At 46.6% G+C, this 17,663-nt stretch overlaps 1 protein-coding gene across 8 annotated transcripts in view; it reads left to right on the forward strand.

Annotated features, from left to right (window-relative positions):
- The window catches only part of LOC137413947 (Kv channel-interacting protein 4), a 413,434-nt gene that overhangs the window by 305,792 nt on the left and 89,979 nt on the right, over window positions 1-17,663 (forward strand). Inside the window, exon 1 of one of the 8 annotated variants that reach the window (XM_078773942.1) lies at window positions 16,775-16,823. The exons of 5 other annotated variants lie outside the window; for them this stretch is intronic. The gene's annotated coding sequence lies outside the window, so the exon portion shown is untranslated. Of the gene's footprint in view, window positions 1-16,774; window positions 16,824-16,982; window positions 17,450-17,663 lie in introns of those variants that run through there. 2 more of the 8 variants (XM_078773938.1, XM_078773941.1) reach the window with 2 other exon arrangements.

A 17,663-nucleotide genomic window follows, 5' to 3' on the forward strand; every position in this document is an offset into this window, starting at 1 on the left:
TTTGAATGTTCCCAAAATGTTGGAGCAAAACGTTGCAACAACGAAAGTGAAACGTTGTGGCGACGTTGTGGAAACGTTAGCAAAACCCAACATTTGAATGTTCCCAAAACGTTGGAGCAAAACGTTGCAACAACGAAAGTGAAACGTTGTGGTGACGTTGTGGAAACGTTAGCAAAACCCAACATTTGAATGTTCCCAAAACGTTGGAGCAAAACGTTGCAACAACGAAAGTGAAACGTTGTGGCGACGTTGTGGAAACGTTAGCAAAACCCAACATTTGAATGTTCCCAAAACGTTGGAGCAAAACGTTGCAACAACGAAAGTGAAACGTTGTGGCGACGTTGTGGAAACGTTAGCAAAACCCAACATTTGAATGTTTCCAAAACGTTGGAGCAAAACGTTGCAACAACGAAAGTGAAACGTTGTAGCGACGTTGTGGAAATGTCTTACAACAACATTATTTGGAAGTCTTTTGCTGTCAAAACACAATTTCTCTGCTGTCAAAGGCCCAAAACCCGGCCTCTGTGACTTCTCAGCCAATTGTCACTTTCTCTTGACAAAAACAAACATCTTCTATATTTATCCCATTAAAATCCCATTATCTTGTCACCCTTTGCATTGTTGAAAGCAATTAATTCCATAACTCAATATTACCTCACATCGTTACATCCTTACATCCTTACATCCACTTTTGTCCACAAATCTTTTTAGAAGTGAAACAAAATTTGTCTGTACTTTGTCTCATATAATCCACAGTACCAGCATCGCAACCTCCCATCTGTCTATACCTTGTCACAACTCCAATTCATTCTTCAAGGCACAACCCAGAGTGATTTGAGAACTATACCCAGAGTTCTATACAATACCCAGTTTCAGAGAGTAAACAATTATATACTTTTTCATTATTTTTCCATTTAACTTGTTCAAAGAACGTTCATTTCGCAAAATCGAACCAACCACAACCTTCGCCATTAATATCTATTGTAAGCGTGCCGAATCAATAAGTATCACTTTTCCTATGAGCCTCGACCAGAGGGTGGTTGTTACTCACAAACACTCGTCGCTAGCTGTTCCATTGTCTGTTGATTTTCATTCTGCTGCCGATTTCCATTGAGCCATCAGAGTGGAATTTGGAATTATTATTTCTCTGAGCTCATGAAAGTGGTGACATTGGGTGGTTTGCCATTGCTTTTCCACAAAAGCACTTAATTATTGTCTTTCATTCAACCGTGAAGCATGTCTCAAAGGCTTAGTGATGGACCTGGACAAAATTTGATGCAATTTTCATCCAATCGCCATCTGTCTTTCATTCAACCGTGAAGCATGTCTCAAAGGCTTAGTGATGGACCTGGACAAAATTTGATGCAATTTTCATCCAATCGCCATCTTTCATAATAATTCTGGACCGGTATGAGATGGGGTTGTCTGTCATGAATTTATTTGTTGATCGAACGAGTTTTAGGTGTTTTAGAAAATGGCGGGAAACCTTGTACCCACGGCTTTGGTCCTACACAATTTCGTTTAATTTATCTAAAAACCATTCTGTGGACCTGTCGTCTTAATCGCACACCTTGAGCGGACAGCTCAAGGGTACGTTTTCAAGTGCTAAACAAATGTACCGGCCTTACAAGACTTGGGAGCAAATGGTCGCATGGTGCACTCATGCCCCGTTTGCTCCCAGGTCACAGTAAGGCCCTTAATGACCAGCGTCGACCTGGCGTATTTTATTTAGACAGCGCAAAAATAAGTATTTACAGAAATCATTTAGAAAAACACGAATAATAGCTACAATCGTTTAAAACGTTCCATCCGTGACTTTGTCCGCTTATTCACTATTCCTGATTTGCCATCAAGGACCTCGATCATTCCCCGGCGTACTAACTTCCGCTTTTGTAAATGAGATTTCAACAGGATTACGACTCAAAGGAAAAAGAACGAGCAGACATTTTGTAGGACGTTACCTCGGACGATCGTTAAAATCGTTACATCTTAATCATACAAAAAATGGTTCTTTGGGTAGTAGCCACAGCACCCGGGAGTACCAGCTCAGCAATGGTTCTTTGTGATCCACTACCCAGCACCCTAGACCAACTCAAATGGATCTCTGTGTCGCGAGCACATCACCGGAGCCAAAAGGTCTCATCTATATCTTCCTTCTGAGGGCTCTCCTGCACCAATTGTGCGTGGAGAAGCCCACACACCAAATCCTCCATGTATATACAACATAACTATTCCCAAGTTCGTAAATCATACTGGACAAAAACAAGACACACTCACCTTTAAAGGTCTTGTATGTGTCCAATTGATCTCAGCGGTGCCTCCATATTGTAGGGGAAGTGGTGGGTGAGACTCAAGACGCCAATGGTCGGAAACAGGTTTTACAAAAGGTCACAACTTTATTAACTGGTTATTCACTTCATTCCATTACCAAATAATACCGTTTAACTCAATGGACCAGGTTAACTCTATCCGCATAGTCCTTCTTGTTCGGCTGCAGCGCCGATCTCGTGGTACGCGTTCATTCCGTCGGGCAGAGGTTCCTCGTGGCAAGTGCCCCTGAATCAAAGTCTGTTCTGGGTTATATCGGCACGCTTGAGTTAATCCTCTGTCCGCTGAAATCGTAATCCCTTCTCCGCTGCTTCTAATCCGTTACTCGGTCGCCTCACTCGCACCAGCTTGCTCCCCTCCTGCTGCGAGTTCCATTTACCAAACAATAGGGGGGTGCTCCAGCCTGGGGCTGTGACCAGGTGGACAAGAGATTACCATGTTCGTGCACATTCTTGGCATTCATTTACGAAATCGTCTATCTGCTTCGTTACCAGTCTTAATCAATGAGTTACCAGTGCCAATCAATAAGTTACACTGAGTTACACTTCCACAGTGGCACGTAGGTGTAGTTCCCTCTACATTCAACCTGACCCTGAGTGTGACAGTTTTAAAACATAAATAAATATGTCCCGCTGCTCCATTGCACCCTGCCTAACAGACTCACGCCCACAGCTAACCGAATTGCAGATTTGTCATCAAACTACAATATGAATGATGGGGGAGCATTATTTACAGTTACTCTACTGGTATTTACAAAACTAACCCAGGACCTGTGATTGTTCTTTTGGGGGGGGGGGGGGGGGGGGGGGGAGACAGCCTGCCCTGCATCGACGCACCGTGAAGCACCCAAAACGCACCAAAACACCATCAAACACCAATCGGTGCACAGTCACCACAGTTCATCATAAAAATAAACCAACAAACCCTGGTGCTGGTCTTCCTCTTCGGCTCCCTCTGCTGGCCATTGGTATTCTTCCAGTTGTTGTCTTTCTTCTTTGCTGGCGGCCTATTTGGTGGAAATAAAACTTGCACAAAACGTGTCCATTGTTGTTATTTATGGCCCACAGGGCCGAATAGGGGTGGTTCACCTGTGGGGCATAGATGCCCTGTGACCAAGGTCCGCCAGCAAGATCTCGGGCCATCATGGCTGGTTCCAGCAGAGGGGCCATGCCCCAAACCGTAGGGTCCATGAGTGGTGCTCAGCCACACACATGTGGTCCATACGTGGTGCATCGATGCAGACAGCTGGTTGCGGGAGTTTCGGGCACACAATGTCGGACTCCCGCACGCTCCCCTCGGCGCCCAGTGGCGCACAGTCCTCGGGTGGGAGGCAAGGGGGGGGGGGGGGAAGAAGACAGGTGAGCGAGGGGTAAGGTCACAAGGGTACACATCAACAAGGCAATGCAAGACGAGGTGCGTACGGAGAGCGAAGTGAGAAAGCTCGTCCCAACCGTACACCCCCCCCCCCCCCCTACATGTGACCTACACTACCCTTGCCCTTACCCCATATTTACAACAATTTACACATTACAAATCCGTCGCTACCGTCACGTCTTCCCCATATTTCCCCTATACCAAATTCGTCCCCACAATCCCTCTAACCAAAATTTGCCATCACCAATTCATCATCAATCCTCATAAGGAGGGAGAGATGGAACAACAGCACAATGTCACACCCACGTCATGATGCATCTCACAATCCAAAACATTTGCACAAAAAAATAAAAACAAACCATGGCATGGTGTGGAGTACCATCGTTACCTCAGGTGAGTAGATGTAGATGGTGCGAGGAGATTCTTAATCCTAACTACTTCCGAAATGACTTTAATACACTTTACACTACCCGGGGTCTTTCCCTGCCAAACCATTGGCCAACTTACTCTATGCGGTTTTAAGAACCAAATTCCCATTGACCAAACTGTGGTGCTTCATCAATTTGGGGTCTCACTCCCCCGATTCAACTCCCTGTGCCCTTGCACAATTTCAGGACTGGGTCGTGTGGCTCTCCCAGCAGGTATACCCACCTGCACACCTCCACCACTGCAGTTGCCTCCGAGCTTACCTGCTCCTCACCCTAACCTATCTAACTAGGGAAGGCCCTCCGGCGCTCTCCCCACTCAGTGCCCTCTCTGGCACTGGGCTACCCGGGTCCATCCTCCGGATCCTCGGGCCCCATCCACAACAACTCTACCGGCTCCCAGAGCCCACCTGCGGCCTCACCTGGCCGACATCCTCACAGTGGTGGAGTGCTCAACCAACTACACACACTAACAGGCCACATGCCCAGCCATTTCCACGACACTAATGCACCCATCCAAACACCCTGCTTCCACCACGCACCACAGATGCCAATATCCAACCACAATTTACCTGTACGCTCTACCTAACACTTACACTACCCTCCCCGGGTATTCTTGATAGGGGTCCACTCTTCCCCCATTCACACCTTCGCACCATCCACTCCACTCCACAGTTTCCACCATACTCACTCCATACCATACTCCATATATTCCATACTCCATGTATTCCACACAACCATTCTCCATACACCTGTAGTTGCACACCTGTGCAATCACTCCTCCTGGTGCTTCCTGCACCCTCCTTCCTCCCTGGACCATTTGGTCAACACAATACTCAATCACTATTACTCACTCATGCACTGCTCCATACACCTCCATGCTCAATACAACTCACAATCACCTTCTCACAATACACTTCTGGGTACACTTTCAATTCTCAAACAACCATTGCCTCAGGCACCCAGATTTTCCCACGCTCACACACACATCTCTCCCGAGCATTGCCTAGCAATTCCTCATTTCACCGATATCAATACTCACTCACATGGCATCATCTGCTCTACCTGGTGCCCTGCTAAAACTCGCGCTTCCCCGTTGCCCCTTACATTATTGCGCTCCCTCGTCATTATAATCCAACTACCCTCTCTATGTCCCCGACTACCTGTCCACTGTTGCTACCTAACCTTACCCTTACCTATGGTCATCTTCTCTAGATCCCTATCATTATCCTAACCCTCCCGGGCTAGTTTTCACTGCCATAAACCCCATAGCTATTGCTCCTTTCCCCCCGCTGTGAGGGATGGCAGAGTTGCCATCCCACCACATCGGGTATCTCTCACTACCAATTTTGCTTTCAAAATTCCAACCAATCAAAAATTTTCCAACCACTGCCAATCACGAATTTTTGCTTTTCCAAATTCCCTATCCCTACCAAATGTCCTTTACTTGAGCCTCTCGGTGCGCCAATTCATCTCCAAAGCCCGGCTTCGTAAAGCGAGCAATGAATTCGGGTGGTTTGGTCACCTGCAGTTGGATCCGTCCGGCATTCACGATTCTGGGGAGGAGGCATGCTCGGGCTGAGGTTCCACGCATCATCGCGGCTCGGAACCTTGCGGTCTCCGGCCCGATGACCGAGGCTCGCCCGGTCGGAACCCCGTCCCCGCCAGGGGGCGAAGGTCCGACCCGGCTCCCCTCCCCCGGAATCGCGCCGATCGCCTCTCTGACGTGGCCCCGACCATCCAGTGCGGGGCCCGGCCCGAATCGTGCGCGACGCTCCGAAGCGGGGCGACGCAGCATCGATCCGCACGAAGCTTCGCATCCAACAAAGCACGATCCACGCGGAGCTTCACATCCAACAAAGCGCGCCGCGCACCGAGCGCTCACATCGGCTATCCGTCACCCTAAACGCTGCCCCGGTCAACGTCGATGCTTCACTCGCATACGCGACCCGTGTCACACTCACAAAACCTGGCGTCTCAGCGCCTCCAGTGCATCCCACACACTCCGTCCATTCCACCACCGCACTCCCTGTTACACACCACACCTCTCGCGCACCCTCTTGCGCACACTCGCCGTTCGCACACTTCGGTCCACACCTCTCCTCCGTTACGTCCTCTGTAACACTCACCATGGGCGTGCACTCTTGCATCCACCCACTAACGCGCTCCGATGTGCCCTCCCACACACGCGCCACAACCAACTCAGGTGTGCTCCCTCGCACACGTTCGACCATTCCAGGTGTGCATTCTCGCACACTCTTGCCGTTCATCCCAAACGTGCATCCTCGCACGCATTCGGTTTTACACTCGCGCTCCGATGTGCATTCTCGCTCGCACTCGGTTTCACTCCCACACTTTATAACATGCTCACTCTTTGACGCACACCTTTTCCTCACACGCGCGCCATTTCCACTCACACGGGACCCTTCACGAACGCCCGGGTGCCATATCGATCCCAATCGCGCGACAATTTTCTTCGCGCCAAACCCCCTCTTACAAAATCTCCCGGCACCACATACAGCCCGTCTCACCTTCGGGGTTCTTCTTCCTCCCTGCACCAACACCTGCAAATCTTTATAAGGATTAATGAGCACAGCATCGTGATGTGAGCACGGACTTTGTACATAATCCATTTCTCCCTTCAATTCCCGGGCTACCTCCGTCGTCTTTTCACTTTCAACTATACCCACCACTACTTTTTCTTTATTCACCTCAACAACCGCTGGCTTTAATAAAATTTTCTCTCCTACCTCAGCGGTCGCTGGCTGCCCCATACCCTGGGTTGCGATCTCTACACCCGTCATTGTACCCGCGCTTTTCTCCACTCCGCCCAACCAGTGCTCCTTGACCCGCTTTACCTCCTCGTGCACCCGTGGGACCTGCTCGCCCAACCTGCGGTCTCTGTCCCTCTCCAACCCCTCATTAATTTATTTGGCTTGGCCAACCATGCCCCCCAGTTTGTCCCCTAATCCGCTTCCGAATCCCTCAAATTTGCTTCCGAGTCCCTCAAATTTTCCTCCGAGTCCCTCAAATTTGCCTCCGAGTCCCTCCAATTTTCCTCCGAGTCCCTCCAATTTTCCTCCGAGTCCCTCCAATTTGCTTCCGAGCCCCTCAAATTTGCTGGCTAAGCGTTCACTGTCGCCCCTTGCTTCATCCCTCATTTGGCCCCTCAATCGCTCACTATCAGCCCTCAATTCCACAAGTTGGTTTCCCATTCCTACAATTTGGTTTCCCAAGTCATTCCTCAGGTCTTCACTCGTCTGGACCATGAGCGCCCTTATTTGTATCATAAAGAGGTCCAAATTCACCGGTGCTGCTGGCGCGGCTGCCCCAACCACGTGCGAGCCGCCATTTTGTGCCTCTACAACCACGTGCGCGAGAGCACCTGTGCACCTGATTTCCCCGCAACCTCATCTTCACTTCTCTCCTCCTCCATTTCCTCCATATACACTTCCCTGGGGTCCTGGGTTACCCCTAACCCCTCTTCTAATTCCCCCACCGGCATCCGGTCGCCTTGATCATCCATGGCGCGATTTTCAATTTAGGTGTTATAAATAAAATTAAATCTTGGCCGCTCGAAATTTGAGCGCGCTTTTCGCGCTTCAGGTCCGAATCTCGCTCCCAGACACCAAATGTTGCGGATCTCTACGTCGGCCTTTCCCCCTTAAGAAGGGGGGGATTAATCCCCTTGTCCGCAACTGACCGACATGAGTCCTGGGGGTCCCAACGCTCCTTCCGGTCGGGAGCAGCCAGGGTATTTGGTCTACAAAAAGTCCCAAGGACCTGAGTGCCACTCCTGACCGTGAAGCAAGGGAGGGACTCCCGCTCTAACCCTGGTTTTAGATGGTCTAGTTGCCGAGCGGTTTTTAGCAACCCGAAGTTCGAGTCATTAGCATTCACTAACCCGATTCCGAAACGTTGGCCAAATCGTGCCACAGGTATTCAATTGGAAAAAGACAAGGACGACATGGATGTAAAGGAAAGAAGGCAGAGTAAGGAGGAACAAATACGTAGTGTGTTCAAAAAGTATCCGACCTTTGTTCATAAAAGATACTCGCATCCAGATAAAAAAATTTTTTATAATAATCTCGTTCAAAGTAGTCCCCTTGGGCTGCCACACACTTCTCCCAACGGTTCTGCCACTGTCGGAAGCAGCGCTGGAACACCTCTTTTGGGATGGCGCGCAGCTGGTCCGTCGCATTCCGCATGATGTCTTCTCTGGAGTCGAAGAAGACGGTCAGCATGACTTTGACATTGCTGCGGACCTGCCTTGCTTTTTTGGCCTCGGGGATGTTGGATGCTTCCATTGTGATGACTGCAACTTGGTTTCTGGGTCGTACCCATAAACCCAGGACTCATCGCCAGTGATCACTGTGTTGAGGAAGCTGGGATCGCTGTTCACAGTCTCCAGCATGTCCTGTGCGATCTCCAAACGGAGTTGCTTCTGCTCAATCGTTAGCAGCTTTGGTACGAACTTCGCTGAGATTCTCCTGAAGCCCAAATCCTCCTTCATAATGGAATGAACGGTGTTGAATCTTGCGGATCGTTTCCACTTGGGAATCGCCAAGCTTTACACAAAATTTGATGCAGTAGCGTTGTTCAAGTTTTCCGTCATTTTGTCAAAAACGAAAATCCGACGGTGCTCACTTACATGTTCTCACTCATCGGCGGTCTGCCGTCGAATGACAGCTTCTCCAGGTGGGAAAAAATGCACGCGTGCGCATTAGAATCGCCTACATACGTGCACCAATCAACGCCTCCCTAGCTTCTTTTTTTTTACGCACGAAAAATAAAGGTCTGATACTTTTTGAACACAGTAGTATAATGTATTACTAACTAATTATGTACAAGTCAAAAGTAACCAAGGAGAAGGAAGGATACGAAAATAAAGACAGAAAGAGGGACGGACCAGAAGGACACAGTGCAATTTCTAGCTTATACAGACTTACTTTTAACCCAGGACAGAACACACAAAACAAACTCACGTACACAAAAGGATGGAAGGACAGGAATCATTTGGGACGGCAGAGGAGGGTCCAGGTAGATGGTGGCGTCGAGGTCCGGTTCCAAGCGCGCGCTCCGATCCACGCTTTTGGGGTCGAGGCGAAAACCCGGCAAACACAGCTCCGCTTCGCGTCTCACCGACCGGCAATAGGGCCTAGAGGGTCTCGGCCTATTGCCGCAATACAGGCACCCTCTCACGTCTTTCTCCCTCTTTCCTCAATCGTCTCTTCGTGCCGCTGTGGGGACGTCGCGTGCTTTCCCAGGACTCATCTGAGGTGGGGGGCGTCCCGCTGCGGGTTATATCGGCCACACCCTCTAACCTTTTCGAACCTCCCCGATCGCTCTTCCTCTGCCCTCTCAAGCCAAACCCCTCGTGCTTGGTTGGTTGTAGGGGCTCTCCTGGCCCCACCCTCCGATGACGAGGTGGAGACACGCCTTTCTTTCCCAACTTGACCGCGTGCGTAATGGAGGTTTTGTGACGAATGCAGAAAACCGCACGCGGAAAACCGCCCAATGCAGTTGGCCATTGATGACAAAAGGGGAATTGGAAGGGAATCTACCTTATTTGAATTCGGTGCAATGGAGTGTCAATTAATGGAAGACACAGCCTTAATCTAATACACATAATAAGGAGATAACTACTGGACAAGGAGGAAATCTATGATTGGCTACGTGTGGTATATGGAATAACTACGGGCACGACCTTTGACCTTTATACAAAACAAATGGAGGAAGGAGGGTGATATTTTACAATTCATTACACTACAATTAAAAAAAACACAGCAATTCTCAAATCCATAACAATATATATATATATACTGTATATATATATATGTATATATATATATATATACATATATATATATATATATATATATATATACTAGCAGAAGTACCCGGCATTGCCGGGCGGGGGAGGGGAGGGGAGGGGAACGGGGGGGAGGGGAGAAGAGTGGGAGGGGGAGAGGGGGGGAGGAGTGGGAGGGGGAGAGGGGGGAGGGGTGGGAGGGAGGAGGGAGGGGGGAGGGGAGGTGGGAAGGGCGGAGCGGGGAGGGGAGAGGGAAGAGGGGGAAGGGGAGAGGGAAGAGGGGGGGGATGGGGAGGGGGAGGGGGGACCTGGCAGAAGTACCCGGCATTGCTGGGAGTGGGAGGGGGAAGGGGGTGGGAAAGGGGGAGGGGGAGAGGTGGGAGGGGGGGACCCGGCAGAAGTACCCGGCATTGCTGGGCGGGGGAGGGGAGGTGGGCGGGGATGGGAGGGGAGGGGAGGGGAACGGGGGGGGGAGGGGAGAAGAGGGGGGAGGGGAGAAGGGTGGGGGAGGGGAGGGAGAGGGGAGAAGGGGAGGGGAGAAGGGTGGGGGAGGGGAGGGAGAGGGGAGAAGGGGAGGGGGTAGGGTGGAGTGGGAAGGGAGGGGGGAGGGGGAAGGGGGAAGGGGGAAGGGAGGAGGGAGGGGGAGGGGAAAGGGAGGGGGAGGGGGAGGGGGAGGGGGAAAAGCGAGGGGGAGGGGGAAAAGGGAGGGGGAGGGGTGGGGGAAAATGGAGGGGGAGGGGGAAAATGGAGGGGGAGGGGGAAATGGAGGGGGAGGGGTAGGGTGGAGGGGGAAGGGAAGGGGGGAGGGGGAAGGGGATGGCCAGTCAACAATGACGTTGCAGTTCTCATGGTCGGAGAGCAGCACAACATTCGGACATAGTCCTGCATATTCGCAACAGCACGAAGCGGATTTTGGAGACTCACCGATCCTGTGACGTCCTCCAGTACCGGCGTTGCCGGGTGGGGGAAGGGAGACCCGTACATTCCCAACCCGTACATTCGCCCTCTCGACTCAAGCTCACTCGGACAAAAGCCTCGCACAAATTACACCGTGAAGGCCCAATGGTCATGTCTATGCCACAAATCACGGGCGCACTGAATTGAAAATATATAGAACGCTCATGCTCCGTGAAAAGTGAAGCCGCCGTGTCGCCATCTTGGTCAGCACGACTCGACCAACTCGCTTCGCGGATCTCGCTTTGTGCGGCAATAAACTGCTCCAATCGGTTACGGAAGGGTTGTGGAAAGATGTTTCACAAAGACATTTAATTCATATCGCACAAAATCGATACAAAACACGATCGCATAAAAGGTGAAAAAACGTGTGACGTGTGACGGGATGGAACATCACGTGATCGCTCTGAGCGAATCAGTCTGGCGGCGGTAATGGCACATCACGTGATCGCTCTGAGCGAATCAGCGAGCTGCTCTGGAACGGGCTGAGATTAGCGGGTACTCCGCTGAAATGCGCTGAGGTAAATATGAATAAAAAATATGGATCGTCAAATATTTTGAGTTCGGCCATGTTCGTCCCAGGCTCAATGGCCATGTCTATGTCAAATATCAAGCATGTAAGCCTCTCCGTTTAGGAGTCTATCGGTAACATTACACACACACACACACACACACACACACACAAACTGTGTTATATATATATATATATATATATATATATATATATATATATATATATATATATATATATATATATATATATATATATATATATATAATATACAGTGTATATATATATATCAGAAGATAGAATCCCCACACATATAATTGCCACTCTCTTTCCATCAATGCTTCCAGGGCACTCACTGCCAACCATAGAAGCATCAACGGCCGGAACAGGAGAGGTTCTTCCAAAAGCTCACTTTGCAGATTTTAGATTTACAAATACTCCCAAATTACACGTCAATCATGGAGAAGCAAAAAATAAGTGATTATAAATAAACATTGCGTGAGGAGGAAATACTACTTAGGGTTTCCATTTTCCAATCTCCATAAGTTAATTAGAGCACAATAATAACCAGCACACCAATCACAAATTTAAAGTTAAAACAAGATAATGAGAGCAAAGTGAAGGCACGAAAGATTTCGAGAAGGGATCTTTTAAGAGTGGAAAGAGGAAAGCAAATCTGGAGTTAGTTAGACCACACAAATCAAGAGGAGACTGGTGAATGCTTCTGTATTTGCAGTTGTAATGTATGGATGTGAGTCGTGGACAGTAAAAAAGAAAGAAAGGAAGAAGATTGACGGTTTTGAAATGTGGTGTTGGAGAATAATGTTAAATATTCAATGAACTGCAAGGACAACGTAGGGAGCTCAGTTGAGCGCATACCTTCACCAGGCTGAACAGTTCATGTTTTGTATCCACTGATAGGGCGGATCTGGATTCGGACCTGAACTAAAATCTAAACAGCTTGTTCTTGTAACCTAACCACCTTATCCACCAAGTTTAGTTATAACTCGTCCACAACTTTTCTAAATATCATGACATATATAGTTTTTGACCCTTTCTCTCAATGGTGAAGAATCCCCAACAAAATTTAAAATTCCTGTTTTTATTGTATCTGGAATCGGATTCAGATCTTCACCAAAATCCAATTAATTCGTCCTTGCCACACACCAAACATGTCCACCAGGTTTTGGCCGAATCCATCCATAACCTTTTGAGATATGGTGCTACGTATCAGTTTTAGCCATATCTCTCAATTGCTGAAGAATCGCTTACAAATGAAAGTATCTGGATCCGGATCTGCACCAAAATTGAATCAGTTCTTCCTTGTCACACACCCAACCACTCCACCAAAGTTCGTCCAAATCCGTCCACAACGTTTTGAGATATCCTGTTCATAGACAAACAAACAAGGAACAAGTTTCGTCCGAATCCGCCCTTAACTTTTTGAGATATCCTGCTATATATCGTTTTTGGCCCTATATCACTCAATGGCGAAGAATCACTTCGAAAATGAAATAATTCTCACATCTGAATACATATTCAAATCTTCACCAAAATCGAATATAGTTGGTCTTGTCACATACCCAATCTATCCACAAAGTTTCGTCCAAATCCGTCCTCAACGTTTAGAGATATCCTGCTGTATATCGTTTTTGGCCCTATATCACTCAATGGCGAAGAATCACTTCGAAAATGAAATAATTCTCACATCTGAATACATATTCAAATCTTCACCAAAATCGGATATAGTTGGTCTTGTCACATAACCAATCTATCCACAAAGTTTCGTCCAAATCCGTGGTCAACGTTTTGAGATATCCTGCTGTATATCGTTTTTGGCCCTATATCACTCAATGGTGAATAATCACTTCGAAAATGAAATAATTCTCACATCTGAATACATATTCAAATATTCACCAAAATCGAATATAGTTAGTCTTGTCACATACCCAACCTATCCACAAAATTTCGTCCAAATCCGTCCTCAACTTTTTAAGATATCCTGCTAAATATCGTTTTTGGCCCGATATCACTCAATGGCGAAGAATCACTTCGAAAATGAAATAATTCTCACATCTGAATACATATTCAAATCTTTACCAAAATCGAATATAGTTGGTCTTGTCACATACCCAATCTATCCACAAAGTTTCGTCCAAATCCGTCCAACTTTTTGAGATATCCTGCTATATATCGTTTTTGGCCCGATATCACTCAATGGCGAAGAATCACTTCGAAAATGAAATAATTCTCACATCTGAATACATATTCAAATCTTCACCAAAATCGAATATAGTTGGTCTTGTCACATACCCAATCTATCCACAAAGTTTCGTCCAAATCCGTCCTCAACGTTTGGAGATATCCTGCTGTATATCGTTTTTGGCCCTATATCACTCAATGGCGAAGAATCACTTCGAAAATGAAATAATTCTCACATCTGAATACATATTCAAATCTTCACCAAAATCGAATATAGTTAGTCTTGTCACATACCCAATCTATCCACAAAGTTTCGTCCAAATCCGTCCTCAACTTTTTGAGATATCCTGCTAAATATCGTTTTTGGCCCGATATCACTCAATGGCGAAGAATGACTTCGAAAATGAAATAATTCTCACATCTGAATACATATTCAAATCTTCACCAAAATCTAATATAGTTGGTCTTGTCACATACCCAATCTATCCACAAAGTTTCGTCCAAATCCGTCCTCAACTTTTTGAGATATCCTGCTATATATCATTTTTGGCCCGATATCACTCAATGGCGAAGAATCACTTCGAAAATGAAATAATTCTCACATCTGAATACATATTCAAATCTTCACCAAAATCGAATATAGTTGGTCTTGTCACATACCCAATATATCCACAAAGTTTCGTCCAAATCCATCCTCAACGTTTTGAGATATCTTGCCACGAGTATCGTTTTTGGCCCTATCTCGCAATGGTGAAGAATCACTTAAAAATTATAGTAGCCGGATCCGAATCTTCACGAAAATCGATATCATTTCGTCCTTGTCAAATACGCTACATGTCACATGTCACATGTGCTCTCTGCCAAATTTCGTCCAAATCCGTCCACAACTTTTTGAGATATCTTGTTCATAGACAGACCAACAAACAAAGATAGGGGTGAAAACATAACCTCCATCCACCTACGCTGGCGGAGGGTAACAAAACAAATCAGTGCTTGAAGAAATTGGACCACCATGTACATTAGACACACTGATACTAAAACAAGAACTGGAGAAATCAACCATGTTAGGTAAGATTGAGGGAAGAAAAGGAAGAGGAAGACCTTGTATGTGCTGGGTTGATGAGGTAAATTTATGGATGCTGTCTCCCAGAGTTTCAGGAAACAGTCCAGGATAGGGATGTTTGGAGAAATCCGATCTTGAATGTCACCAGAAGACTTGTCGGAACTAGATGATGAGATGAGTGGTTTAATTTGTTAAGGCAACCTATATATCTCCAAAAATATTATTATTGGGGTTTTGCTAACCTTTTGATGGAGCTCTTTGAGGTTTGAGCTGCTCAAGATAAACAATGCACATTTGGAATTTAACAGCAGATTGCAACCGAGTGGCAGAAGCAACAATGGTAATGGAACTTGTGCAAACTTTAGTGGACAGACTGATGGACTGGATCAAACCCGGAAGGAAATACAGTCGCTGAGGACGCCAGAACTGAAAATCTTACTCTGAGCTCCTCAAATGTTCACAACATTGGAACCTGGAATGTAAGGTGAATGAAGCAGGGTAAGTTAGATGTGTTAGATGTTAACAAGGAGAAAAAGACCAAAAATGTCAGTGCCCCCATGATTTTAGTAATTTTGTTGTACAGAGTTAAAGGCCGGCGGTCGGCCATCTTTGGTCAAATTACAAAACAAAATCTTCTGCATATGTATACTCTCATGTATTGTATTTGTGCCAAGTTTGAACAAAATCGGTCCATGCATGTCGAGAAATGGTTGGGGACAGGTTTAAGTAACAAAATGGTTGCCAGTCGGCCATATTGCACCTGATCTCGAAAACAGATGATGTGCATATGTAAGGCATCATTCTTGTGTGCTGTTGCTTCCTGATCCATTGTGTTCTAGCTCTTCCATGAGCCTTTACTTTGTATGCAAAAAGTCGACCCTCAATGTGCTCTTAATCATCCCCAACGATCAAATTTCCATGGAGCAGTCACATGAGCAGCAAAAACAATGGCAGCCTGTGTAATCCCAAAATAAATGCCACAGTACCTTCATAATATTATAAGCAAGTTGGGCACCTGGTACGCACCGATGATGCATTACAAGTCTTGATTGACTGAAGTTTATTAAATATCACTGCTGTCATGTCTAGGACAGACAACTGACATGGTTAGTCATTGACTAGTGTATGATACCCTTCCACTGGCCTAAATCTGAGGGAGATATCAGTACGTTAGCCCTTGCTACAACAGCTTGACAAATGTGCATTTGTACCATCCGGTACAAATGAATACATATTCTGAGGTCCAACACCTCAGAGTTAGAGTGATAAAAGAAATGCTGCCATTACCAAACATTCTCCATATGGTGCTTCAGAAGAAGCATCGATAAGACCGGAACGTGGAACTCGATTTCCCACCTCGAACACAATGAGGCGCTGGCACCCGCTAACGCGATGCCTAGGAACATTTCCACAGGCCCTAGGTCCCAAGATCAATCATGAGCACGCGCTAGTAGGGCCATGAGAGTTTCCAATGAGTTTATAATTACATTCGACTGAGCTACGGGATAAGGGTGGCAGACTCACAGCCGTTTGGTGACAAACTGTTGTCACCGCCACCGTGGGATGCTGATATAGGGTCACGGTGTATCTTGCAAGGCCATAATCGAGGATTATCAACTTTTGTGGGTTATGCAGTACTTGCAATGCTTGAAGGACGTGCTATACTTCCAAAATGAGAAAGTTCTTCTTCTGAACCACAGACGATTGTTTTGTAAACAATAAGATATTAGTCCGCAGAAAATGAAGGTCCCCAGTAAGTTATTCATGAACAGACTTCATGTAAAAACTACATATGAACATTCGTATAAAGGATGGGGAAAATGTTTTACATTTGAGAAGGACTTGCATACGAGCGCTGGCAGTATTGAAAACTGTTCATACGTTTCAAAGAGAGTGTAACAATGGGTTGCTATGGTTTCAATCTGTCACATGGATTGTTCGCTCTACTTATTTGCTGCATTCTTCAGTATAATTATTTGCCTGACCTATTTCCACCAGGTGACTTCACTGCTGGCTGACAACATGTTATTGACTTAGATTATGCATGTGCAATGTACCTGAAACTTTGACCTGGAACTTATAGATGCGGAAACAGCCATTTTATTGTTGGAAAGTCCAAGGATGTCCAAAGGCTGGAATATTCTACCATTTTAGGTGTGTGGTTTCGCTCCTCTCCTCCGCATCCCCACTAATTTTTATTCCTCCCTGACTCCATTCATCCGTTATTATTCCGGAGTTTGAGAGATTTCATGTGAATCCGCTCGCTGGTAAAATATGTGCCATCGCCACACGAGTTTTTGCTGCACATTTTGACGCAAACGAAGCAGAAACTTTAGTTCAAGCTGAGAAAGGGATTTATTCAATGCTTGCGAGCTTGCTATGAGGTTATTAAAATCTTCCCTCGTGAATTCACGATGTCTCAAAAGACATGTGCTAAGTCTGCGCATGTTATAACAAGTCCAGGGTTCAGTCTGCCCCTGCTGCGAAGCAATGCTCCATTGTGTCCCCTCTTCACCATAACGCAGCGGTATCTCGTCTGGTCTGATCCTCTGAAGAATAGCTTCCTCGAGGCAGTTTTTAAAATCCACAATATCCCACTCGAATTGACCTTTCAAAACGACCAATTTGCACTCAGCCAAATGGTCTCTTAGGCTTTGCGGCTTTGCGCGTTTCTAAAGAAGTTTGACCATCTGGAAGACTTTGGCCACAGTTTACAAGTACGAGCGCTGCGGTTAGTTACTCCCAGAGAAGAATCGCTTTGCTTGACAGAAATCAATCATGTGAGTGAAAGCAACATTCATTGTACTATTTTAACTTTCAAAACTGATGGCTCCATAATGGAAGCATTTCAAAAGACTTTTCAAAAAGACTTTCTGCAACCATTCATTTACTGGGCTGGCAAAAGTCTTGGTTTTGAAATGTGTGCATAGCTCCATGATTTGAGTTGAGAATGTATGATTAGTGATTGTTTTAGGTTCCAAACATTGTTTGGTT

The sequence above is a fragment of the Myxine glutinosa genome, chromosome 3 (genome assembly GCF_964187855.1).
Source record: "Myxine glutinosa chromosome 3, kmMyxGlut1.1, whole genome shotgun sequence".
NCBI lineage: Eukaryota > Metazoa > Chordata > Myxini > Myxiniformes > Myxinidae > Myxine > Myxine glutinosa.